Source organism: Malaclemys terrapin, chromosome 1 (genome assembly GCF_027887155.1).
Source record: "Malaclemys terrapin pileata isolate rMalTer1 chromosome 1, rMalTer1.hap1, whole genome shotgun sequence".
In the NCBI taxonomy this organism is placed as follows: Eukaryota; Metazoa; Chordata; order Testudines; family Emydidae; genus Malaclemys; species Malaclemys terrapin.
In genome coordinates, this window is record NC_071505.1 from 65,343,760 (window position 1) to 65,371,675 (window position 27,916).

The following is a 27,916-nucleotide window of genomic DNA, read 5'->3' on the forward strand; positions in this document are numbered from 1 at the left end:
TCAAGATCTATTCTTGTAAAATTTGCCTCCATTCAAGTGCAGAAGTGAGGTTTTTACTCTCAAAAGCTTATGCCCAAATAAATCTGTTAGTCTTTAAGGTGCCACCAGACTCCTTGTTGTTTTTATAGATCCAGACTAACACGGCTACCCCCTGATACTAGTAAGGAGGAAATTCTGTTGAATCCATTGACTGTTTTAAGAAAAAATCGTTACCTTCTTCCTCTATAAAAATGTGCTTGCTTGCTATTGTGAAGTATCTGAAATGTGTGGTTTTAGTACTCAGGTTTAAGTTCCTCTGTGAAGAATAACACCGAGAGCTTTATGTTGTTTGCTTGAGAGAAGGGAGAGCGGAGTGATGAAAATCTTCCTAATGTTTGTAACCACCTTCGTGTTGGCCATAATTGGATAGACGTAACAAATAAAGAATTTCCAAAGGGACAGTCTGTTCATTAATGCCAAGTTTTACATACATGCAATTTTTACTGAGTCAAGTCAACACTTTTGAAGGCAGCCCTTTAAAGGCTTGGCTTTCATTTCAAAGCTGCTGAGCACCCACAGTTCCCATTGACATTTTAATGATGCTGGGAGTGCACAGCATGTCTGAAAATCGGGCCAGTAGTTTCATTTTGATGGGCAAAGGTTTGACCAGAACTTCCTGGGCATTCAGGTGAGAATACACCTCTTATTTCCAAGAAGAAATAGTTTGGAGCATTTAGCTTTATCTTATAAATTTCTCCCTGCTAGTTAAGTGGGCTATACTCTAATTCCTAGATATTTGGAATTTTGTATTGGTTCTGTCATTTTTGCATGGTATATGGTTTTGGATGCTTCTAATGCAATATAAAAATAAGTTTAAAATATAGACAGAGACAATTTGAAGGTCACCATGCTATTCACGTATGTCTAGATTTGCTAAGTTTTAAAAAGATGTATAAATGCCATTTCTGATATTAGAATTTAAATTTCTATCATAAGCCCTATTTTTCAGGAGTTTATAAATGGGGTTTCAGTATTTGTTTGAAATGAAACTTTTCTTATGTGACTGCAGATTTGTGAAGAATTCATAGAAAAATCTTATTAAGCAAGCTTAACAAACTGGCTATTTTATTTTACTGTAAGTTTAATGTATTTTGGTCAAACTCTATGTGAAAAGTCTAAAGTACAAAAAGTCTTAAATTTGATCAGATGCCTCTTGGTATCTTTCTAAACAGTCTAGTGATTTGTTGATTTTGTGTGTGTTTTAAAAAAAAAAAAAAAAAAAAAAAACTACTGAACATTCATAGTAACTTTTTTTAAAAATAACTGCTTTGGGGGAAAAATAAAGCCTTGATTTTATTTTTATTGGCAGTTGATCAGCAATAGATGATTCATCAGAACGAAACATTTTAACAGATCTTTTAGAACTGTTAAGATACATCTCCTTGGGTCTACTTAATAACATCCTTATATTATAGAGCAAGGTGCTTTTTTTGTGTGTGTGGGTACTCTGTTCCATATAACTGTCTTAAGAGAGAAACTACAAAACCTGTTTTAAAATATTTCAGGTTCTGACACAAATCCAAAGCAAGCTATTTGAAATGCTCCAGCCTTCTTTCTAGGTTGCAGTAAAAACAGTATGTAAGATCATTTTTAGCAGATCCATGCAATACCTTAATAAAAAAAAAATAATCATAGTGAGATAAAGGAAAGAGATCCTTAATGTAGAATTTCCTGACTTAAGATTTTGACTTGAGTGTTTAGCATTTTAAAGTTTTTCATTCAACCCTTTTATGTCCTTAACCTGACCTTTTCTATGTGGTTGGAGTATCAGAACCCCCACTCCCACAACCATGGCTACAGATTTGTATAAATTTAATTTGTATTGCCATAGGAATAGAAGAGCTTACCTTTTGATATGTGCATACTGATAATTACTGAAGCTTGTATAATTTACAAAAATTTCAATATTCTTTTGGTATACTAAATGTTAATGGTGACCAAAAAAACCCCAACCCCAGCAAGTTGTTTGGGTGTGATTAAAGTATGTAAATATTAATCCTGAGTCACTTGGATTTCTTTTGAAGTATTGAAGATCATAGCAGGAAAACTAGTCTGAAGTTAAGGTAGAAAAAAGAGCTGGTAGTCTAATAGTTTGCGCAGGAGCCCTCTGCAATATTTAGTCTGTGAGCTGTATTGAGTCTTTTGTCTTTTATAAAATGCAGTTGTTGGATTGTTTCTGGATATTCACAATATTTTGGCTTGGTTAGAATTGGCTTTATAACATATTTTCAACTTAAGATATAGTACTGGTGTTGCTCTTATTGAGTAATATCAACTGCTCTTGTTGAAGTACACAGATTATACAGTCATGGGTATGATAAAAGAATAGCATATAACTGCATTTCCATTACAAACCTGATTTTGGTCCCTTTCTCATTCCTCCTTGCCTTCAAACCACCAAGCCACCACACATTCTCTAAAATGGTCAGATTTAAGGTAGTTTGGCTTCCTTAACTGTGAATTTTCATACTTCCAAAGGTTTGAGTTTTGTGTATGTTTTGAACACTGAATTTATGGGAATTTAACTTTTTTGCTAGTGCTAACATTTTTGAAAGATCATATATGCTTTGCAACGTTAGCTTCACTTGAACAAAACCTTTTTGTGGTAGGGGTATAAAATGTGCAAGCTGCTCAGTTAAATTGTCTATGTACAAGAGCAAAAGAAACTTGTTTCTGTAGTCTTCGGTATTCCTCTCCCTTTCACCCCAATAGGATGACTTGTTCCTATGGATAAACTTTGGGTGCCTGTGCAAACTACATGTTGTTCTACCCTGAAGTGTGAAAGATCATATAGCCTGTAATTACATTTTCCAGTTTTTTAAGACTTCCCTTTGTTAGCAGAGGTCAAGGTTGCATTGCGTGGTCTCTGCTCACTCGTCTTGTGAATATGGACAATTAAATTTTTTTGAAGGGATCCACCTATTAGTGAACTAGGCAAAGTGATCCTTATGTCAGATTACAGATGGGCATAATGGGGGAGGGCCAGTCAAATCCCAGTTCAGTCCAAGGAATAGGTACCAGAGAGAGAGTGTGTGTGTGCGCAGCATCCACCAGCTGGAGTACTGTGTCCAGTTCTGGGCACCACATTTTGGGAAAGATGTGAACAAATTAGAGAGAGCCCTGAGGAGAGCAACAAAAATGATTAAGGTTCTAGCAGATACAATCTATGAGGAAAGATTTGAAAAAAAATTGGGTTTGTTTCGTCTGGAGAAGAGATGACTGAAAGGGGACATGTACTTGAAGACTTGTTATAAAGAGGATGGTGATAAATTGTTTTCCTTATCCACTGAGGACAGGGCAAGAAGCAATGGGCAAATTGCAGTAAGGGAGATTTAGATTAGGCATTAGGAGAAACTTCCTATTTGTAAGGGTTAAAGCCTGGAGCAAATTACCTAAGGAGGTTGTGGAATCTCTGTCATTGGAGGCTTTTAAGAACAGGTTTGACAAACACTATCAGGGAAGATTTAATCTAGATAATACTTAGTCCTATCTCAGCAGAGGACTGGATTAGATGACCTATCAAGGTCCCTTCCAGCCCTACATTTCTATGATTATATGATTGGAGGTTTGCAAGCACTTTTTCTTCCATGGATATAATGGACTTGGGCTGGTTGTGACAGTCAAAATGGTTGGTGCGGTTTTCATACATCAGCTAGGAAAAACACGATTGGCCCGACTCCATAGAAAGTATCAACTCTGCTCTGCTCAAGACAGAAGTTTCCTTTCTCTGTGTACGCTACCCCTCAAACGAGACATGGAACACCAAGGCTTATGTAAATCAATTTGATAGGCTGATGATTGACTTATTTGCATCTAGAAACAGCAGTGAAGTGCCCTGTAGTCTCTTCATATGTCAGGACCTGGGATGTGAGGAATTGAATGAACTGTTCTAAAACTGGGCCATGTCTCTGTATTCCCACCTCTTCCACTACTCCTCAGGACCATACACAAATAGTAAAGAGAGAGCAGCAGTCATACTGTTTGCTTTTCTGGCTGTAGAATTTATGGCTCTCTGGCTTTATGAACCTACTGTGACAGTTTGGAATCTGTGTGATTTCATGAATTCCGATTAGATTTTATGAACTCTGTTTATTTCCTGGCTGTCTTCCACTATATCTCTTGTATCATATTTATTGTAATAAAGGGAGGGTATTGGCACCTGGTGACTGCTCCTGAATGGGACAGTGGTGAAGGGCCATCAGCAAATGAAAACTTTGCCGTAGACCTGAGGAAGAGCTCTGTGTAACTCAAAAGCTCGTCTCTCACCAGCAGAAGTTGGTCCAATAAAAGATACTCTCTCACCAACCTTGTCTTTCTAATTTGACATATCAGGACAGATAGTGAATGCTCAGTGTAATCTGTTCTTCCAGGTAGCTGGGTAATCAAGCAATGGATCAATCAATGAGGGATTGGGAGTCACTGAAAAGTAGTCACCTGACAAAAGGACCTGCAACTGTATAAAGGGAGGCCTTCTGACTGGACACTTAGAGAGAGAAGTGAGCAGATCAGGACCAGAAGCAGGCAAGGTGTATAGGACTGAAGGGAGAATCCTGCACCCCTGAAAAGGCACTACCATATCCCAAATGACTCTTGGAATTGTTAAGAAATTGAGGTAGGCTTTTGTTGTTTTTCATAGATCTGTATATCTCTTGTACTTTCTCCAAGTGCATTCACTGTCACATCTCCTTGGGGGAGAATAAACTGGAATGCAGCAGCTGCTTGTGAGGTTTGGGAGAGCTGGTGCCAGTTTCAAGGCCTAGGCAATTGGACTGTAGGATCTCTGCAGCCAAGAGGAGTATCACTCACAGGTTCTGCACCTAGTGAGGGTGCCTAGAGGCAGAGCTAGAGAGATGGTGTCTAAACTATGTCAAGTCCCAGCAACCCAAGGTCATATGGGATCATAGTTCCACCAGTAAACAAGTAAAACATAACCTTGAGTTTCTCTAGGAGGGTCTTAATGTAGTTATGAATGTCCAGGAAAAAGCCAAATCTCCATAGTGTATTATCAGCATGTTCAGGAAAAGGAAGTTTTGTACAAATCCCATCCTTAAATGCTCTATTTGGGCAATGATCCTTATTCCTGCCCCATAAGGTCATACAGAACAGCCTTGGAACCTGGTTCTGCTCCTTACAGAATTGCTCAGATTGAGTTCCTGCAGGAGGTGTCATATTTCCTGTCCATTAAGGAAGACCTCCCGATTGACACTACCTCCAATCATGAGGTGTGGGGCTTTTTTTATTTTTTTATTATTATTTTAAAGTTAGGAGCTTTCTTGGATAAAACCCAGTATTGTACTTCTAGTTCCAATCAGTAGTCCTTTCAACTGTCATATTATTAATTTGCAGAGTAAATCAAGAAATATTCTTCCTTTGGCGAAGCGTCAAAGTCCAGTCCTTTGCAGCACTGAATCTCAGAGCAGAATAGTCATGTCTCCTGTATTGAGAACTTCAGATGGCCACCTGGCCATGAATACAGAAGTTCACCTAATTTTATACATCTGTCATCCAGTCTTTAACCAATGCCATTTTTTGGCATAACTCACTCCACATCTTAATGCCAAGTGGAAGATAAGGGGATGTATAAGCCTTATGTCCCTCGGTTTCTCAATCTGTAAAATGGGGATAATGCTACTGACCGCCTTTGTAAAGTGCTTTGAGCTCTATGGATGAAAAACACTATATAAGAGCTAGGTATTATGTATTATTATAATATACTTCATTTTGGATTTCCATATTTAAATGATGATTCCACTTTCTATCCTGGAAATGTGCTGCTGTGAGAATCACATTATAACAGATCTGTTGACTTCAGCATGATGAATAGGCGAATGTTTCTCTGCTTATCTGAAAACTTTCTTCAAGTCTTAAGGTCCACAGATCTGGGCCACCCGGAGACAAATGGAGCATTCAGAATAGAGACAGAAATTGACCTCCAAACTTTTGAGAGCGTTTTCCACACTCTACAGTAGGAGAAATTATTGTGCTTTTTCCTAAAAGTATACTTAACACAATTTGTAAATTAGGAAATGAGAATTGAATTAATCTGATTGTGGAAGTTCACAACTGTAAGGAACCTTAGTAGTGGAACATTTTTGTTTCTAGTGACTGACAGTTCTGGTGCTGTTCCAGGAAGTATCTATTGCATTGGTTCTCAAACTTTTTTGTATTGGTGACCCCTTTTACATAGCAAGCTTCTGAGTGTAATTAATATAAAAAAAGTGTTTTTAATTTATAACACTATTATAAATGCTGGAGGTGAAGTGGGGTTTGGTGGTGGAGGCTGACAGCTTATGAACCCCTCCCCCCAAATAATAACCTTGCGACCCCCTGAGGAGTGTCAACCCCCAGTTTGAGAGCCTCTGACCTATTGTAACAGTTTGTGGACTTCATTATTCAAAGGAAGGAAGTTTTCAGATAAGAACAGATAAATTTCTCTATTTGGCGTACATTTTTATGTTTATGTGAATTAAATGTTGCACTGTAATTCTCTCTCGCTCAAATTGGAACAAGTGATTTTATTTTCCCTAGATGAGGAGCTTGGTTTTTAATGAGTTTTTCCCCTGCAATTGGGTGGATTGATTTAAATCAAAGCTATTTAAACCATCAATTGTAATCACAATTTAAATCAGCAAGCAGGGAACCTTGATTTAAATAAAAGATTTTAATCATGTTTTGCAGTAGTACTTTTTTAGTTATTTTCCTACGGAAAGGTTGATTCTCATTGGTTGGTAACCCATTAAAACGTTAATTTTCAACTAATTACAGTTTTTTCTCTAAATTTGGTGCTGCTTTTTACAAACCAGGAGAATACATTATATCTATACACTTGTATAGTTTAACATATATTCATGCACATTCTTTTTTTTATATTGTTAGAAAGTGGTGAATGATGCATTTCTTTAATTTTTTTATTCATGATTTGTGCCAAACTCTGGGTGGAAATTCAAATTCAATTAATGCACAAAACAGAATTTTGAAATTATTCAATAAAACAACTAAATGTGCTGGATACATTAAAGTTTATGAAAACATATTTTGCATTTAAATGGATTTATTAAACAAAGGAAGTATTGTCTGTAGTTGGTGAATGGACTGATTGTTTCTGGTCACTAGTCCTTCAAGATTTTAGAACTACTAGATCTCATGCTTCTACACCTACTTTTTACTCATAGCTTGGAAGGGGAAAACAAGCTTTCCTGATTTTTAACTCCCGTTGGTTTCTGAACTTTGAACAAGCTAGTTGAAAAAAATGAAAAAAAAATTCTTTCTGCATTTGCAGAAGAGTCTGCTGCTGTAAAGTAATTTAATATGTCAATAAGCTCTGGTTACTAGATACTTAGCCAAAGTTTCCTACCAGATCAGTGGTCTGACTTTCTTTAAAATTTTGACAGCAAACATGTACTGCTTTAATTAATAGATTATAGTTAGCTCAGGCCTTAACATAAGTTGTTTTAATTTCAAATATAATTTTAAATAGGTTTATTTTTTAAAATCCAATTTAAATAAATCCAATTATTTTCTTTTAAAATAATCTTCCCCCACCCCCCATCCACCTTGCCAGGTAGTAATTAATCAGATTTGATTGTTCTGGATTGGAATGTGTGACAGTCGCAACATTCACCATATCACTTGAAAAGATATGTTTAAACGTGTTGTTGTTTTTTTACTCCTACGATCATATCTTTGCACCTACAGAGGTATACTTTGAGTGATAGTCATACCATTATTTTATCATACTTAAGCCAGTATGTCATGAATCTGAAGTCAAAGCTAGTAGTGTACACTTAATCATCAATGGAAGGTAATCTCATGTTTTTAATTATACTGTACATATACATAGAATTTTCTTGAGTATGTCATGCTTAACAAATATATAGTAAGAGTCTTTCCTCAATAAACCCTAGTTTTATACTGTTCAGGCCCCCACCTCCACAAAAATAACCTTGTTAGAAGATCATTTATGAAGGTTGGAAAGTCAAGGATATAGAAGTTAGGGAATTCCAGTATTTTGTCTTACTGATTTTACTCAAAACCTGTGTGTGTGTGTGTTCGTTCGCACACACGTACATATATATATATTGCTAGTGTCTCTGTAACCGTGTTTCTGTTGCTGATACCTGGTCTTCCTTCTGAATCCTTTTACTGTACAAAGAGGGTCCTCTGCCATTGCTTTTTCTTTCATTGTTTGCTTTGCTACTGTTTATCTGTAGAATTGCACATAAAATCTCCTCAGTGCTGCAGTTTCATTTTAAGGTAATCTTCAAGAGGTGTGATCAACTTAATAAATGGAATCCTTTCTAACATTAGTGGAAATTACAGCCTGCTTAACAGCAGCTGTTGTATACAACAAACTTTTACTGTCTGGGTAGTCCAAGGCAACAGGTTACTCCTGTTGTGAGGAGAGGAGTGCAGTAAAATGGGCCAGCCCAGTTAAACAGACCTAGATTGATGGAAAGCGCTGCTCCTTAGGGAGCTAGATTTTCAGGGAATTTTGACTGTTGACACAGCTCATCGACCAAAATAGTCAACCGTCTGGTACACATCCCCCCATTGATTCGCTGAAACCTCCATTGTTTATAGGGGAGCCAGTTGCTGCTGCCAGGTATCACTCAGCTGAATCGGAAATTCTCTTAGGAGAAGGAACAGTGTGTTTTCTCTCTTGAGAAAAGACAAACATATATAGATAGAGAAGGCAAGGGTAAGAAAGAAGGAAATTGAAGAGATTACTGTTTTCAGTAGTTAGGTTTAAGGGATCAATTATTACATATTATAACTTAGTTGGAATATGCACTCCTTGAAACTGTTTCCTTATTTGTAATTACAGTGAGTCTTGATTTTTATTTATTTATTTCTGTCTGTGCACACTATAATTGGCAAATTTGAAAATACAGGTTTGGGCAGGCAGAGTATATATTTAACTTTTATAACCTTGCTGCTTAGTGAAGACTTTTTATGTACGAAATCTGTCTAAAATATATTTGGTACTCTTTCAAGATGCATATACATACACGCACGCTAACATTGTCTTCCCCCATGCTAACAGTTTAATTTGGTCGTCCAGTAGCCACTTACATGTTTTTAGTCAGTCTGAGAAGTTTGACAGTGGGATATTCCAAATCTTATTTAACAGAACAACATATAAGGTAATTTAATGTTGCAATGCAGTCACCGACTGTTCAGCCTTGCAAGGTAAAATTTGAACGGTAGCTTTTACTTTTATGTATCAGAATTCTGTGTAAAGCCTGTGTGTAGATGTTCAGTAGTATTTTGTCTTATGGTCTTTAAACATTTTGAAGCACAGTTTTTGTTTCAATAATGTAGACAGTGTGACAGATTCAGAGGGTTTAAGGTCAGAAAGGGCTATTAGATAATATAGTCTGACCTCCTGGTTATCATAGGCTATTGCATTTCATCAGCTACCCCTTTATGGAGCTAAAACAGGGGTGGGGAACTTTTAGCTTGTTTGGCTAAAACGGGTGGGGAACCTACGGCCGGTGGGCTGGATCCAGCCCATTGGTTAATGTCATCCGGCCTGTGGCGGACCCGATTTCCCCCCTCCCCCCCGCGCTCCCCGGGGCTGGAGCCATGAGTACTGGCTCGCCCCATGGGGAGGTAGGGGGAGGGAGGCCTGAGTCTCTGTGCCCCCTCTTATCCCCCCAGTGGGGCTGGAGCCATGAGCACCAGCTGTCCCCGCTGAAGGGGAAAGCCCTGAGCCTCTGTGCCCCCCGAGCTGGTGAGTGCTCTGTGATTGATTTCCCCAAATATGTCCTCCCTGAGTTCTTGATTACCAGATACTTGGACTGTTCCTCTCTGTTTCTTCACTCCCCAAAAGTGTGAAACCAGTCCCCAGTTCACTTTGGGATATACACTCCACACAGTTTGCACATCAGAGACCTGCTTAGGGTAAAATTAAACAAAAAGCTAATTTAATAGAAAAACCACAGATTCAGAGATGAAATAATCAGGAAAAACAAACATATACAATTTCTTATAAAGTCAAAGTTCAAGCTGCAACCTCAGGCTTTACACTTTCATATTAGATAAAATCCCTTTTCTAATAAGAGTTACCTATTGCCTTAAAGTAGTTTCCTAGCATAATCCTAGCTAGGGATCCAGTGTTCATGGACTGCCTTGAGACTGTCCCCCAAGTTCTGGATACTCTTTTAGTTCAAACCCCTTCCATTTTAAAAGGTTTTACATTATTTCTTTTCCCTTCAGTCACTATAGGCTGGGGTTTTCTTTTCAGTTTCAAGCTGTTCCTGTTTGCTTTGATGGTTCCTCACTCTTCTTTTCTGCTCTGGACAATGTCTAGTTGCTTGAGGCTAGTCACATTGGGTTGGAGAGGTAGCCCCTCCCTGTCTGTCTGCTTCCCAGCGCTGTTTTGAGGTGATGCTGAAGTTGCATCACAGTTATCATTACAGGTGGGTGGGTGGTACACATACATTCACACCATCGGTATACATATCTCATAATGTCAAGTTCCATGCATTACAAGCTTTCATAAAAGAGCTTACTTGATGTACTTTTACAGTAAAGTAAAGTAGTTGGTTTCACTGATTACTTTTGGAGATTTAAACCTTCTGATCTCCCCTTGGTGTCTTTACCCTGATTGTCATAGTTGTCTTTTTAGAAAACATAGTGTTTTGGTTTTTAGTTATTTGTGTTTTTAAAAGACCCTTACTCTTAAAGGTGCTACCATGATGCCATGGGGTGTAAGCAAAGGAGCAGCCCAGTCTCCATTTCTAACACATTTGAATGTTTGGGGTTGGCAATACTGTCTAGATTGCTAAATCTAGAAATCTATTGCCAAAATCTTATTTAAGGCTCATTTGCTCATAGCAGTGACAATCACATGGGCTATAATATCCTACATCTCCTGTGAAGACATTATAAATCATTATTGCCCTCCTTCACAAAATAATACAAAACCAATGTACATTTCTCACCTGACAATGTTCAGAGGGAAAAATCTACATGCAGTGGTTCCCCAATAATTGCTGTTAGATTAGTGTACTTAGTTACTAAAGACAGCTAATTATTCCAGTTAAAATCACCATCTGTATTTTGAATGCTGTTGATTAAATTTGATTTTAGGATCTCTGAACCTATATTTGTTGATGAATGGTAAAACATGCTACCTAAATTGTCCTTCCTTCTAGTAGATGAACCAGTAGATCTGGGTACCTCTATCAAAAGCAGAGAGAGAAATCTAGTCAACTGTCTATTTTGTGTTTAGAGTTTTCCTGTCTCTTCATTAGAGCCGTCTACTTACAAACTAATCATTTAACTTTTAACAGAATTAATTGGTTTTATCTGTCATAAAACCTAAGATATACTAGCTTTGACATTTGTTGCACTGAGTCAATGAGTGAGGCTTAGCACCATGCTAGTAGCCTGCAGATATAGATCTCCCTCCAGAGCTACCTAAAGTAGTGTCTGTGGACCTGTCTACTTGAAGAAAGGGATTTTTAAAATAAGTAAACACATTTTCCTATTCTAATTAGCACATTGTCAATAAACTGATAGAAGATCCATGGTGTTACTTTCCGTTTCTAACTTGATTATTTTGTTTTTGATGGTGAGATTCTGATCAAACAATGCATTAAAAGAGAAAAACCATTCCTGGTTTCTCATGGTCTTAATTGTATTTAATTTCACTGTCTTTCCCGGTGGACTGAAAAATGTTCTGGAGTGTGAAAAGGTGTGGATATTTAAAATAGTGACAAATTCCTTTTAATTGAAACAATTTTAGTTTAACTGTACAGCTTTATTTCAGAAATGGTAATAAAGATAGACGCTAAGGGCTTGTTTACACTAGCAAGCTTACAGCAGAGCAGCTGTGCTGTTGTAAGATGGCTCATGTACCGCTCTAAGCCGATGGGAGAGAGCTCTCCCGTCAACATAACACATCTCCCCGAGACATGGTAGCTACGTGGGCAGGAGAAGCTCTCCTACTGACATAATTGTCTGCCGCTGCGCTTCTGTCGGTGTAAATTTATGTTGCTGGGGGAGGGGTTTCACATGGGGTAGTGTAGACAAGCCTTAAGTCAATGAGCGAGTCTACTTTTGATTGTAAGCTCTTGAGGTAGGGGCAGTCTTTGTCTGTTTATACAATGCCTAGCATAGTGGGGTCCTGGTTCATGACTAGGACTCCTAGGTGCTACAGTAATTCATAATATATGCATATTGCTGTTATGGTTTCTCACCTAGAATAGTATATATAGAAGAAAATTACTCTTGAGCTTCTAAATTGGTCAGAATTTTGTCTAAATTTGACTTGATTTTTAGGTTCAGCACTATTTTGGATCTGATCTTTGTATATTTTGTGATAGACCCAGGCCAGTTGGGAACAGTAGAGTAGTCGAAGGGAGATATACTGTTCACTGGATAAGCAGTTTTCTGTTCCCTGAGTGACCAGAACAGGGGCTGCTCCAGGCTAATAGACCACCTGACTCCAATTAACCTGCTAAGAGTCAGGTGAGGCAATTAAGCACCTGACTCTAGTTAAGGCCCCTCTGATGCTATAAAAGGGCTCACTCCAGTCAAGCCAGGGGGAGCCAGGGAGCGGAAGTGTGTGTGTGAGGAACGGGGAGCAAGAGGTGTGCAAGAAGCTGAGAGTGAGTAGGCGTACTGCTGGAGGACTGAGAAGTACCAGCATTATCAGACATCAGGAGGAAGGTCCGGTGGTGAGGACAAAGAAGGTGTTGGGAGGAGGCCATAGGGAAGTAGCCAAGGGAGTTGTAGCTGTCGTGCAACTGTACCAGGAGGCACTCTAGACAGCTGCAGTACACAGGGCCCTGGGCTGGAACCCGGAGTAGAGGGGGGGCCCGGGTTCCCCGCAAACCTCCCAACTCCTGATCAAACACAGGAGGAATTGACCTGGACTGTAGCTTCTACCGGAGGGGAAGGTCTCTGGACTGTTTCCTGACCCACAGGGTGAATCTGTGAAGCGAGTAAATCCGCCAATAAGCGCAGGACCCACCAAGATAGAGGAGGAACTTTGTCACAGTTTCTTTACTTGAATTAATGTATAGCTAACCAAATTCTAGTATAATTTTTGGACTATGTCATCTAATTTTAAACTTAAAAAAAATGCTGGTACTAAATGGGTGTGTTCTTAATATTAGGCACATTTGAACTTTTCTTTGAGCAGGCTGTAGTGCAAACACTTATTTCTAAATGTATATGTATGCAGGCTTATGCATTTTTTAAAAATACTTTACTACTAAAAATATTTTAAACCAGCTGTGTTAGGTCTTGAGTCGATTAAAATAAAAGTCTGGCATCTGCTTTGCTCCAAACTCTTTGTCTTCAGCCATACGATCACATTGCTGAAGCTGTGGGAGCTGTGAAAAATCTATTTTGTGGGGAACTTGGGGCAACTTTTAATCTAATAATGCCCTTAATATGTAACTGACTTACTATTCAAAAAAAGCTTAAGTTTAACTGGAAACCTCTAAATTTTCTAGAAAGTGATTGTCATAAAAGAAAATTGCATCCACTTTGTTCATTCCAGTGGCTTAAAATTCAAAAGATGAAAGGATCATTATGAATGAAGCGTGAAATTTGTTTGAGAATAAGTTTAAATATAAATTCTATTCCCCTTTTCATCAAGACAGCAACCAAAAATAGCAAAGCATTTGTCACACTTGCATTACTAGGAGGAGGCATATGAACAGTGGAAGAGAATGAGGTTTGGGCCTCGACTGTGGCGTGTACTTTTGCCAACTCTTGCAATATTTGGTATTTTTCTTAAAGCCCCAGCTCCTGGAGTCATGTGATTGATTGCATGAAAATCTCAAACATACATTTAAACGAAATAAGTATCTAGCTTTCCTGGCTGCAGAGGAAAAACTTGAAAATGTGACCGTAAAGGCTCAAAAAACAGATGGTCAGTACAAAGACCCCAAATTTTATTATGTTTTAAACCAATCTCATAACTGTTGGGGGACCTAACTCATGATTTTTAGCGCCTTTTGGGACTTGGGACTATGATGTGTAAAGCTTCAATTTGATGCAAAAGACAAGGGGATTTGAAGAGGCAAATTAGTGTATTGACTATGTCGATCCTGCATAAATAGGGCCCTACCAAATTCACAGTCCACTTTGGTTAATGTCACAGTCATAGGATTTTAAAATAGTAAATTTTATGATTTCAGCTATTTAAATCTGAAGTTTCATGGTGTTGTAATTGTAGGAGTTGTGGGGGGGTCGCAAGGTTATTGTAAGGAGGTGTTGCAGTATTGCTACCCTTGCTTCTACGCTGCTGCTGGCAGCCATGCTGCAATCAGAGCTGAGTGGCAGCTGGTGGCTGGGAGCCCAGCTCTGAAGGCAGAGCTGCTGCCAGCAGCAGCATAGAAGTAAGGATGGCATGGCATGGTATTGCCAGCCTTACTTCTGTGCTGCTGCCTTCAGAGCTGGGCTCTCAGTCAGTAGCCGTCACTCTCCGGCTGCCCAGCCCTGAAGGCAGCAGCGCATGGTATGGTATGGTCACCCTTACTTCTGTGCTGCTGCTGGCAGGGCGCCTCCTTCAGAGCTGGGCAGCGGCCAACAGTCACTGCTCTCTGGCCGCCGAGCTCTGAAGGCAGCAACGAAGTAAGAGTGGCAATACTGCAACACCCTAAAATAACCTTGTGACCTCCTCCCCTGCAACTCCCTTTTGGATCAGCACCCCCAATTTGAAAAACGCTGGTCTCGCCTGTGAAATCTGTATAGTACTGTATAGTGTAAAAGCATACACAAGACCAGATTTCACGATCTGTGACACGTTTTTCATGGCTGTGAATTTTGGTAGGGTTCTATGCATAAATCCATCCAAATGATTCGATATTTAAATTTATTTTAGGATTTTTTTCGTCTGGTTAACTGGGCCCATCTCTTCTCCCAGCACCCTCTGGGCCCAGAACTGTATTGAAGAGACCCCCCCCCATACTTTGGTGGCTCTAGGACCCAGGTGGTGCCTCCCCTCCACCCAGCCATTGAGATTTGGGGGAGGGGTTGTAGAAAGGAGCCAGGTAGAGACTCTAGACGATAGGTTAAGAAGCAGCTAAGCTCTTTGGGGCAGGGACTATCTTTTAATTCTCTGTGTTTCTACAGTGCCTAGCACCGTGGTGCCCCATTCTTGGGTGCCCCTTAGGGAGTGCTGTAATAAACACAATTAATAATAATTTATTATTAAGCCAGAATTGTGGAATGTTGGAATCTGGCCTACATTTTAATTCTGGGCTTCCAGACAACCTGACACATGAATGATGTCACCTCTTAGCCAGAGAGTTGCTCTGAGTAGTGGCTTAAGAAATGCCAGTTATAATTAAAGCTTTATTTTTTAAAGTAACTTCAGTTTGTTCATGCAGAACTTTTCTTACCTTTTGAACTTTCAAACTGCTGGACTGAGCAAAATGAGCATGATTTTCTTTTATGCTGGGGACTATAAAAGGATTCTTCAGTCCCTCTATGCAACCTAAATTGGCTGCAAAGTTGAGTATGTTTAAAGGCTATTTTGGAGTCATAATCATATTTAAATAAGCTGTTTTTAGCCAATTTCAATCTAATTAGATGTTCTTTGGATTGAATATGGAAATAAGTGCTGTTCTAACTAGAAAACTGTACTTCACTGTTTTTCTTAGTGTTGCCTGTCCCATGATCCAGATTTTTTCAGACTACTTTTTTGTTTGTTAGAAACCATGCAAATCAGAGAACATCTACTCTGTATACAAGTAAATATTTAGTCCAAAAATTACTCTTATGGGCTGAAATTTCGACTTTTTAAAATGTTTTCGCAAATCAGAAACTGCAGTGGAAAAGGTTGTCTCGTTCTCTCTCTTTTCTCCCCCTACCCTCCAAGTTTTCTTACTGGTTCTGCACCACCTGTATCTCCTGTGTCATTATGAATGGGTCTTTGATTGTAGTATAAGATGGTGAGAGAGAATCTCCAATACATCTTTGTTATGTATGGGGGTTGGAATAATACTATTGTGATGTTGTCCAGTGGGGGCCATTTGTTTATGGTACTCCTTAGAATGAACATAATGGTATTGTTCCTTTATTTTAGGCCTGGATGTTATAAGTATAAGCCAGGAAGGAACAAATTAGTTCTGAATTGTGCTCACAGAATGTTTTGGTCAGGTACTTGAGAATTATTTGCATAGTTCTCCTGGCTAGTATAAGATATTAGGTTTAATTGGGGCTTGGGTTTCAACAAGCTGGCTGGGAGGCAGTCCTAATAAGACTGAGGTGATGCTGGTTGTTTGAGAGAAGTAGTGAGTAGGTATGAATGGAGACTGCCTTCATGATTGAGGCATCTTGCCTGTTCCTAGTCAACGAAGAGCATAATTTCAGGGTATTTCTGGATCCCTGATAGTTCCTGGAATTTCAAGTGGCTTTGGTAGCCAGAAGTGCTTTTGTTGGTATCTGCAGTAACTGATTATCTGATGTGGACCGTGCTGTAAGCATCCTTGCTTTTTGTAACCTCCAAACAAATGCGTTCTACCTGCCAAATGAAGATATCTTAGATATTACAGCTGTCACAGAATGCAGAGAGTTGTCTCTTTGCTTACTTGTATATATAACATAAACTTGAAGGCTGGCTGTATTATTTAGCTGGTGCTTGTAAACTAATTTTTGTACTATTTTAGCATGTCCTCTCTGGCTGACTGTCAGCCTGCGTGGGGCTCACAGCTGCTGGGCACACTCTTCTCCTTTGGCCAGGGGCTGACAGCAGGAGCTCGAGAACAAACGCTAAATAGCAGCCATGAAGCTGACAAGAATGACAATTTCACTGCTGGTAGACTTCCTGCTGTGAAGCTGAGTCCCGCCCCACACTGGGCTCACAGATGAGGCTGTCAGCCAGGTGGCAGGAAGGGGGGGCCTCCCACTTTGAGCCTTGCTGCCAGGGCAGGGAGCTGCGCTCAGGCTTTCTCCCATTCGTCACTGGGAGGTGGCAGCAAGGCTCCCAGCCAACAGGCGATATAAGTAACCGTGTCTGTATAGACACTGTGTTGCCCTAACTACGTGGACCTAAGCACTATGCTTCTCGCAGAGGTGGAGTTATTAGATTGATTTAGTGGGCAACTTACATCGATGGGAGCACAATTCTAGTGTAGACACTTGCATAGTTAGGTTGAGTAAGCTGACTTATGTCAACCAAACTCTGGAATGTAGACCAGGCCTGAGTACCTTTCCCGGGCCTGAAGAAGAGCTCTGTGTAGTTCAAAAGCTTGTCTTTCATCAATACAATTTGGTCCAATAAAAGATATTACCTCCCCCACCATGTCTCTCTAAAGTTACTATTTGGCAACTTGACAATATTTTGTTAATTACATTACATTACTATCTTTGATCAAATTTTCATGTGTGTACATCTGTTTTAATTTTGGCATAGACATTCTGTACAATAGATATGTATGGGATAAAACATGGTTTTAAACTGCTTAATAAACAAATGCTTAGAATAAATAAAACATTGGATAAGACACATTCTTGAGTAAAATGTTTTATAAATGGGAGCTAGCCAACATGGAGGAATAGAAACATTGCAAAAATAAAATGTTGTTGCAATATTGGCTCATAGGTTGTGGGTAAATAGATATGTGAAATGACAGCAATAGGCTCTCAATCATAATTCATAGGAAGTAAATATAAAGATTGTGTGAAGGGAGGAGGGTTAAAGTTTTATTTTAATGTTTTCTTAACCTAGTTTTTAGAACTAAATTCCTTATTTTTAATAATAAAGGCAGAAGAGTGAAATGAGAGGGCTTGAGACCTTGCATTATTTTTGAAGTATTTTGCAGAATGTTAACACCCACTACCAAATTTAATTTTTATCCATATGGAATGTTGTTAGAAAAATTAGCTTTTTTTCTCTTCACCTGCAGAGCCATTAATTATTATGCACCCCCTTAAAAATAGCAAATATAGAAATCCATCTTGCCATAAATAAAATTGGGTCAGTTAGAATAGCAAGGTTATTTCAGTTCAAGATTATAGCACATGTCCAAGTGAACAAACAAATAATGAAAGCTTCTCTTAATTTGCAGTTTGTGACATAGTCCCTCCCCCCCTTCCCGCCCCCAAAGTACCTTTACCAGCTAAGAACTGGAAACCTTTGCATCTCATAGCAATATGTATTGGACTGATATGGCCTGTGCAACAACCTTCTTGGAATGTAGGAATGTCCAGTCAATGAAAGATGGTGTGTGTGTGTGTGTGTGTATATATATATATATATATATATACACACACACCCTTCATCAATCCTGAACTGCTTTATTTCTTTAGTAACTCGTGGTGATGCACACTAAGGTCCATAGCTCTGTTATATTGGGTATTGCAGCCTCTATGCAGTTTAGGGACAGAACCAAATCTGTCAGAATTGACACCCGGAGAATGTCCTACCCCAGAAGTTCACTAGAGTTTTATTTGCCTCCACAGTGACAGGCACAAACAAGCAGATCTCTCTCCTTCAGTGCTTTTTCTAAGGAAAATGCTAAACTTTATTTCAAATTTCTGACTATTTGGCTGATTAATTCCCAGCTGTGTGCCAAGGCTGAATTTCCCTTTTCTCACAATGCAGTTGGGTGGATAATTCTCAGCACCTGGTTACATTGTTCACCTTCAGGGAGTGTAACATGGAATATTAATGCAGAAAAGACCAGATTACAGATATGTTGATTTTTGTGGCGTATGTGCATACACATACGTAGGGAAATTCTTCCTTTGGAGAGGAAGGCCAGCAGAGTATTGTTTTAACCACGATCAGGAGGTCTGCAGCTGTCCTAAACAATAGTTTATATACCACTCATTTTTTCTAGTAAAATGTAATAGAGGGGTGGGGGGAAATATTGGGCTGTCATCACCTGCCGCTTCTGTGGGTTGCCGTGGGCTAACTATTGGCTGTCATTTCCAACTAAGGGCTGGTCTACACTTGGGGGGGGGGGGGGGGGGTCGGTCGATCCAAGATACGCAATTTCAGCTATGCGAATAGCGTAGCTGAAGTCGAAGTATCTTGGATCGAATTACCTGGGGTCCACATGGCGCAGGATCGACAGCCGCGGCTCCCCCATCGACTGCGCTACCGCTGCTCGCTCTGGTGGAGTTCCGGAATTGACGGTGAGCGCATTCGGGGATTGATATATCGTGTCTTAACGAGACGTGATATATTGATCCCAGATAAATCGATTGCTACCCGCCGATACGGCGGGTAGTGAAGACGTACCCTAACACTGTGGGTCACCATACTTTAATGTCCAGGATATTGTCCCCAGCTTCTGACTTCCCTTCCAACCCTCCAAGCAGCTGGCCATGAAGTAATGAGAAGGCAAGTAACCCAGATATGGAAGAACTAAGCAGGCAGTAGGAGGCCCACCATTTATCTTTCTAGTCCCACTGTACACTATTTTATTAGGTCAGAAGATTCCTTTGTGTGCACCAATCCATATTCAATGTGGTATCACTAACGGAATTAAACATGGCTATCTTTCCTGGTGACCAGAGTTCAACATTTCTAAGTGGGGGATACTTTCCATTGACAGTCTGCTGTACAGGCCCTTCACAGGCAGCCAAGACCAGGCGGGCATCACCTCAGCCCTCTCCTTTGGCTATGAAAGCTCTGAGGTGGCATCATACCAACCCAATAAAAAGAAAAATATTCTGAACTGCTATCTGACATTGTAGGTGCCTCTATATGCTTTCACAAGGAGGGATAGTATTGCAGGTATGGTCCCTCTCAACCTAAAGATCCTATGTGCTAACTGGGTTCTCCCTGGGAAACTGTGTGGGTTACAAATCTGTTTCATGCAAATATATGGGGCTTTGAACCTTGAGATTAGGCACTCAGGCAAATGAGTTTCCAAGTCTCAGTGCTACAATGGGAAGCTTCATGGAAAGCTGAGGCTACTCATAGTAATTGGAAATGTCTGCTTACAATTTTTGGCTTCTGCCAGACACTATAGAAAGAAATACATGTAATATAGCTAGTCGAAATTGTCTCTGAAGTACACAAGGGGAAAGACCACTCTGCAAGTTGTAACTAGAATAAGTACAGGGTGCTGAGGTAAAGTTGGCAGCAGCTCTCAATTGGCAGACAAAGAAGGGGGAGCCAATGGATGGAAGGAAAGAGAAGGGTAACATGCTGAAAGAATTCACATAGATATTGGAAGTTTTTTATAGTACATATCAAAATTACACTGCCTTACTTTTGGTAAATTCTGCTGCATTTACTGAATCTTATAATAAGAGGGTAGAACTAACATTTAAAAAACCAAAGATCTACTATGGCTTTAAAAGACTGTGCAGACTCTGTGCTCAAAAACTTAAAACAAAGTTTAAAAAATCTGTATAAAAATGTTTGGATGAGTAATATTCAGCCATTAAAATATAAAAAAAAAAATTTCATGACACTGAAAGATATAGTTAAACTGACAGGAATTCAGAGGAGACTAATACAGTGATTAAAAGTCTGGAGGGATTGTTCTATGAAGAAAGATTAAAATAGCTTACACAGGTATGGATTGGCTAAATAATTATATCAGATGTGTTGGACATGGACATATCAATCTATAAGTATCTTGAAGGTGTGAATACCAAGGAAGAAAGAGTAAATTGTTCAGACTGGCACAAAGGAGTGGAACAGGGCATAGTGTGACTAAATTAAGCAAAGGAAAATTTAGTTAGAATATTAGGAAAAACCTAACAGAAAGATGTATTTGATTATGGAAAAGTCTCCCTAGACAAGTTGTGGAAAGACCATTGAGACCGTTAAAACTAGACATACAGAGGACTGAAAAGCAAAATGTATGGAACAATCCTATGCTACAAAGGAGGGATGGGCTACATGACCTAACTGGGTCTCTTCTGTGCCTAACTACTGGGACAATAATGTGGCTTAGACAGCTCAAAATCCTCTTGGAGTTGATGTCACCTGACTCACGTAGCAGATGGACCAGTCCAGCAGCCCACAATGGTGTAATCAAATCACAGGAAAGAATTGATTATATTGTGTTGTGCATATTGCTCCAGTTCTCACAACAAACTTGTCTTTAAGGTTAATTTAGATTTCCTGCTCCATATTTAGGATTTATTTTAATTATTTCTATTTTTATCCCATTTAATTTTTATTATTTGTATTGTGGTACCATCCAAAAACTGCATTCAGGATCAGGGTCTCGCTGTGCTAGGTGCTTTACAAACACAGGACTCCAATCTGCAAGTAGTTAGTTCCCTAGTCCTGTAGACAGGACTGAGGAAGTAAATGGGGACTCCACATGTGATCTCTGGGTGTATAAATGTGAGTAGCAGTAGGGTACTGTGTCCAGTTCTGGTGTCTACATTTTAAAAGGATATGAAAACTAGAGGGTGCAGAAAAGAGCCAGAAAAATTATTTGGGGGCTGGGCTTTACAGTGAAACACTTTTAATATAGTCTTTTTAAATTAGTTTTTAAGTCTTGACCCGTCTTAGTATTTGTCTTGCCGTTTTCTATTTTTCTATTTAATCTTAGCCTTATCTAGCTGTTTGAATTATACCCTTTTTAATGTAACCCTTGCCTTTTGCTATTGCATATTTTACCCAAATCTTTTCTATTTTTAATTTTGTTTTGAACTCTTGCCTACTTTCAAGGTGGATGACAGATGAATGATGGAAAGCTTGTTGTTGCTGCTGGAGGTGTTTGAATTGCTGTTGAACTTGGTAGAATGCAAGGTAAATCAGAAGAGTAGATTAATAGAGTCCAGAATCAAGGTGCTATGCCACTGGGGAAGCTGTGGTCTTTGAAGATTGTCCTGCAGTATATTGCCTATGTTGTACTGAAATATGATGGAATAAATGAGTGAGTGCTATCATCTGAGGACTTTAATAGAAACAGTGTGTATTTAAGTAAAATTTTAAACAAATGGAATGGTGAAGATTGAAAATTGTGTTTAACATACAGGAACTTCTGTATTGCTATTAAATAGAATAATTCATACCCAGCTCTCCCCTCAAATCCAAAGTATGGTTACCTCTTTTACCACCTGAAGATATGCCAGAGTGTATTTACCTTACTTGATAACTTGATATATATTCCAAGTGGTAGAATTAAGGGAGTAAATGATATAGAGTGGAAAAAAGAATCATAAGAGAGATCTTATGAAAAAGATGTCATATATTTGGTAGGTTCAGCAGTGCATAAATCTTGGTCTTTATTAATCCCTAAGTATTTTGAGATTAATCTTTGATTTTATCAATGGCCAGTTCTCCACACTCTCTCCTATACCAACCCCCTGATAGTCTCTCTCTCCGGTCCTGTCCCCCCACCCCTCCTCTTTTTTTTTTTTTAAATGAGCACAAAGGCATCCTCAGAGTGATTGCCCTTGCATGGTTTAAGTGTGTGTTTGTAAATGGCCATTAGTCAGGAACAGTTGCGAAACAAAATTTAGATAGCTTCTTGCAGTTTAATAAAATCATTATTCTCAGTTTTGAGAAAAATGCTGTGTTTTTGAAATCAAGAGAAGTGAGCTTTCTGGAATGGATGTTCTCAGTTTTACAATTTAATATACTGGCACTTCAAGATTTTCAGTTTATTTTTACAGGAGGATCTTCAGAGATCTTTCCTTACAGCTTAGTCTGTTCTCTTTCCTTCCCTCCCCCAAATATTTTCTCAAACTGTGTTGTTTTATGTACTATGACATTTACTTTGATTAACAATGTTTGACAAATACATAGGAAATAGCTCATCAGTTTTTTTTTTTTTTTGGCCCATATAGCTTGAAATACTGCACAAATCTCTGCAACAGAACAAAAGTGCTGATCAAGTTTCAAAATTTTAAGTCAACCCCTGTGATTAGTAGTTTGGGAATTAAGAGGACAAACTCTTCTGAATTTGAGGGAATAACCATTTCAGTCGCCATCTAAGGCTGACTTTAAATGGACCAGCTGTCCATATTAGGAGCAGAGGGTTGCTAAGGTTACAGTGCCTGTTTTGAAGAAGAATGCAGCTGAGAGGGCAAGTTCTTGATGTGTGAGCTGAGGGAAGGAATTTAGTGTGATCATGCATCAGCCCTCCTAATCACATATTCAAAAAGTGCTGTGTGGGCAGTATGTAGAAACTACAATTGTGTGTGCTGGCACTTGTGTGTGGTTACAATAATTTTGTTTTTCTAGGAGTCAGATTTATTACAGTTTTATCATGAAAATGTCATGATTTTGTTCTGGGAAAGGGGTAGAGAGAAAAGCAGTCTAAATTCAACATAATTCGAATAATTAGTCTGTGAATGTATTTAATTTTAAAAAAAATCTTTTACTTAACACTTCTTATCAGAGACAAAGATATAAAGTACACTTTTTTTAATACCTTCAGCTCCACCATTCAGGATTTTAGATTTTATTCACCTTTCATAATCGGGCCACAGCACTAATCAAAACGATTTCCCAGTACCTTTACTTCCCACTTGCATCTCCTTCACTGTAGTTTTGGGTCTGCTTTAGTTTGATATTAGCGACACTGCTTTTTTTTCCCTCAAGTACTTGTTCTCTTTTTGTTATGATTGATGCCAGACAGATGAAAGTGCAGGATTATGCTCAGTGACCCCACTCAGCTTTCTTAACTGTTAAAATGCCCCTATTGTCTCTCAAATAGACAAAATGGGAAGCTAGTTGCTGTTAGAGCTTCATGAGCCAGAGAATGCAAGGCAAGAACTCAGCAGGACATCTTGAAGAAACAGTTAATTTGAAGAGAGGCTGCATATATGGGGGTGTACGGGAAAGAACATCATGACCCTTCTGAATCTTCTTTCAAGGGTTTCTGCCTTTTTAAACATCCATATGCCCCTTTAAACTACTCTCTTTTCATGGGAGAAGTTTCCTCCTCTGAAACCTATCACTTTTTCTGTTTTATTTCCAAACTCCTAGTGAATGTTCCAGTCTGGGCTAATAAGCACAAATCTGGTTTTTCTTCAGATAACTCTTAAGAAGTTCACCGCTGTGGGCCAGCTCCAAGAGGCTTGCCTGCACAGCTAGCAATTACTGGTTGGAAGCAAAATTTTGATACAGAAGAGATGTTGCATGTGATGCCTTATCCCAGGATAACCTCATAGCAGCAACACATGCTCTCATGACCGTAAACTCAACTGCAGTCCCCTCTCCACAGGGCTTCTGCAGAGCTTGCAGCTTGTGCAGTATGTAACAGCACTTACTTATTTTCAGCATTTTACACCAGCCCTGCCTTCTTTATAATGCCCTAAAGTGGTGAATGGACTATATATCGATACTGTTGGTTTTTCAAACTCTTACACCACAAGCTGGTGTAATCTAAAGAATTTGGCATCATTCTAGGAAGACACTCTAGCCAGAAAAAAGACAACGGTCAAAGTAAGAGCTACTTAAGTCTAAATAGGATACAAGACTTAATAGGTTTCAGAGTAACAGCCGTGTTAGTCTGTATCCGCAAAAAGAAGAACAGGAGTACTTGTGGCACCTTAGAGACTAACAAATTTATTAGAGCATAAGCTTTCGTGGACTACAGCCCACTTCTTCTTTATGCATCCGAAGAAGTGGGCTGTAGTCCACGAAAGCTTATGCTCTAATAAATTTGTTAGTCTCTAAGGTGCCACAAGACTTAATAGGATTTGCCACATCTGAGCAGCCAATGGTCAGAGTGTTGACTGTATTGTCACCTTATGCTCCTTATCTTCTGGAGGGAATAAGGTGGTTCTTAAGGATAGTCCCTTTGTTTTACTCAATAGCATTTTTTCTATATGGTAGGTTTCCCATCTGTTTCTGTCTATCCAATTGCTGACACTAACTTAGTGTCTGGAGGGCTTTCCAGTTCTATCTGAACACAAATCTGTGTTCTGTGTAGGCCACCCAAAGACATCAGCATTCAGAGTACTAGTTTCTTGCCCAGAGAATGAAGTCAATTCCCATGCAGCCTATCTGCTGCATTATATAGCAGGAATCTGACATAATGTAGTCACACAATACAGTCCCTCATTTTGCAGACCTTCTTTGAGGTGTCAGTATTTCAATGGAAACCCTGCATTTCACTGAATATTGATAAATGGCACAGTGGAACAGTGATTTTGGTGGGAGTCGGGAAAACTGCAAGATTTATTTTAAATTACGTAGAAGCTTGGCTGTATTTTCTCCAGACACTACAGAGTTAGCACTTTTTTCATTGGGCTGTTTTTGGTAATAGGGTCCTTAAAGCAGATGGACTCTGGGTATAAATCTGTCCCATCTAGGTTTCATAAAATTGAGGTTCCAAGTAAAGACAATGTTATTAACCACTATCGTAATAGTCAAACAAATAAAAAGCAAATAAGGCCATTAAAAAATGTTGGTGGAGGGAAAGGAATGAGAGAAATATAGCAGGGACCAACTGTGATTGTTCTTTTCTAAGGGAGGAGATGACAACTTACACTCTTTGCAGACAGATAAAAATATTTTAAAAAATTGTGAAATAAGTATTGGGATCAATTTCAGAGTATTTCCATGCTCTGGAACCCTCCTCAGTAAAGGCATGTTTGTTTTACCAACCTGAGAGGCAAAGATGGTTCATTGAAAGGCAGTTGGTGTATGACTGCAGACACCTGTCAAAATGAGGCCTCAGCCTCTAGTATAGCTTGGGCCTATAGCATTAAAAGTTTAAAAAACCAACAGTGTCAGTTTATGGTCCATCCGTCAATTTAGGGCAATGTAAAGAAGGCAGGACTGGTGTAAAATACTGAAAAATAAATGTGTGCTGTTGCAGTCTGAATGAACTGGAAGCTCTGGAGAAGCCCTATGGACAGTGAATTGCAATTGAGTTTATGGTCATGAGAACATGTGTTGCTGCTACAAGGCTACACTGGGATAAAGAAAGATGTCATCTGTGCAAATTGTGCAATTGTAAATTTGTTCTGTGTCTAATATGGCAACTGTTGTGGCAAACTGAATGTTCCTTAAAAGGGGAATGTTTGAAAATAGGATTTCATAACTCATGAACTCAATCCTTTAAAAACGCATTTTTTCTCCTTAGTTCTGTGAGAGCACCCAGTACTCAAGTATTTTTCATTAAGTATGTAGGTTGATTTATAAAATACACCCCTTATGTGCTACTTAAGTATTTTTGCAACACAAAAGAATTCGGTGTTAAACAAAGTTCAGTAAAATGGATGTAACTAAACAAATAGCAAGTAATCTTAATGACTAAAAGTATAAGACAGTTGTGGATGAAAACAAGACATGTCAAAACTGAAGGGAAATCAGTTACAATGTAACTAACCTGTAGATAATCTTAAACGAGATTTTTTTTTTGTAATAGGTCAGGCCTCAAAAATCCAAAACCAAAACAAAAAAACCTCTTGCGCTCAAATTTAATGACTGTGTTGTAGGAAGAAGTCAGCTAATAGTGATATGAATCAGTAAATGCTGCTGTTAGTGATGTGACATTCCATATTCTTGAGATCAGAGCTAGTTTACTGTTAGAAAACTGATTTTAGAAGTATATGAGAAGCTTGTTAAGGTGGGACAACAGTGGGGATTTCACTTTCCGAAGCCAATCATCCAAGTATGGTAGAAGTGTATTTCTTGTCATCTTGAATGTGCTGCTACTACTATCAGATACCTTGTGAAAACTCTTAGGTTGTAGACAAGTTAGCTGTCCCAGACAAGCGGCAGTGATAGTGGTTGAACTGAACCTGCGGCCTAATCAGCACACAGCTGTGGCCCATGTGACCTCCTCAGGGCCATACAGGTAGTATTGGATGAGGCCCACAATGGTAAATGGATTGAGAACCACTGATGTATTCTGTGGGCTGGATGAATCACTACTTGAAAATAAGCATCCTGAAGGTCAAGAGCAGAAAACCAATTCTATGCTTCTAAAGAGTTGATTATGGAAGCTAGTATCTCCATTCTGAATTTGAGCTGGTGTCTGAATTTTAATTGTCTGAGGTCTAGGATATGATGCACTTGCGCAAACGCACACTTTTTTTTTTTTTTAAATAGGGAAGTAGTGTGGCTAGAAATCTTTTCCTCTAAATTCTTGAGTTGGTAATTCTAATGCTTCCTAGCTGAAATAAGGAATCCACTTTCATCCCTCTTCTCCCCCCCCCCCCCCAACCTCCATGTGAGATTGGTTCTTGCAGAGGGATGGGGAAGGGGACTAAAAAAGGGGCAAAGACTAGAATGTAACGTTATAGTTATTCATGCATAAGATACCTACATTTAAGACTATTTTATGCAGGAATTGTTTGGCAGAGAATAAGCCATTTCTTCAGCATACAGCTCTTTAAAAGAGTTCTACAAGAGGCAGTGTCCAAGCAGCAATAGGGTTGTCATTTTTTAGAGCTAGCCTAATTTGAGTTCTCATTAATACTGAGTTAAATATTAAGTATTAAAAATGGTCCATTTTTGGGCCCCTCCATGTCATTTTTCAAAGTGGGATTTTCACCATCTCCATGACAACTAGAGCTGGATGACATCTTTGCTCTAAGGCTCTTCCTGCATGCTGCGCACACAAGATTATTGCAGGAGCTTCTGCAGGATTCTTAAGACTATCAACTGTGTGTCTCAAATTCTTCATTGGCTCTGAGGTTTTTCCTGAAAACAACTAAACTTAAAAAAAAAAATAGGTTGGCTTTCTGAGGAGGGTTTGAAGAACAGCACCTTGCCTCCCCATCCTCTCCAGAAATGGCAGACAGCAGGCCACAGGAATTCAGCTCCTAGCTAGCATGTGGGCAAGGTCCATATTGAGACAGTTGAGCAGACTGCATGGAAGCTTCTTTCACAGAGACCAGGCCTGAATCAGTGTCATTAAACTGGGGGTAAGTTTCCCCTTCCCCAAAACATGGGATCTCTTTTCTTTTTTGCTTGTTCTGAAAGCTGAGTTTTCACTGGAGCCCCCTGAATCTTGGGGTAAGACTT

General features: G+C 39.1%; 1 protein-coding gene across 4 annotated transcripts in view; it reads left to right on the plus strand.

Moving 5' to 3' along the window:
• FRS2 (fibroblast growth factor receptor substrate 2) overlaps nucleotides 1-27,916 on the plus strand; it is a 90,971-nt gene that overhangs the window by 21,766 nt on the left and 41,289 nt on the right. Inside the window, exon 1 of one of the 4 annotated variants that reach the window (XM_054026248.1) lies at nucleotides 21,650-21,733. The exons of the other annotated variants lie outside the window; for them this stretch is intronic. The gene's annotated coding sequence lies outside the window, so the exon portion shown is untranslated. Of the gene's footprint in view, nucleotides 1-21,649; nucleotides 21,734-27,916 lie in introns of those variants that run through there. 4 annotated transcript variants of the gene reach the window in all.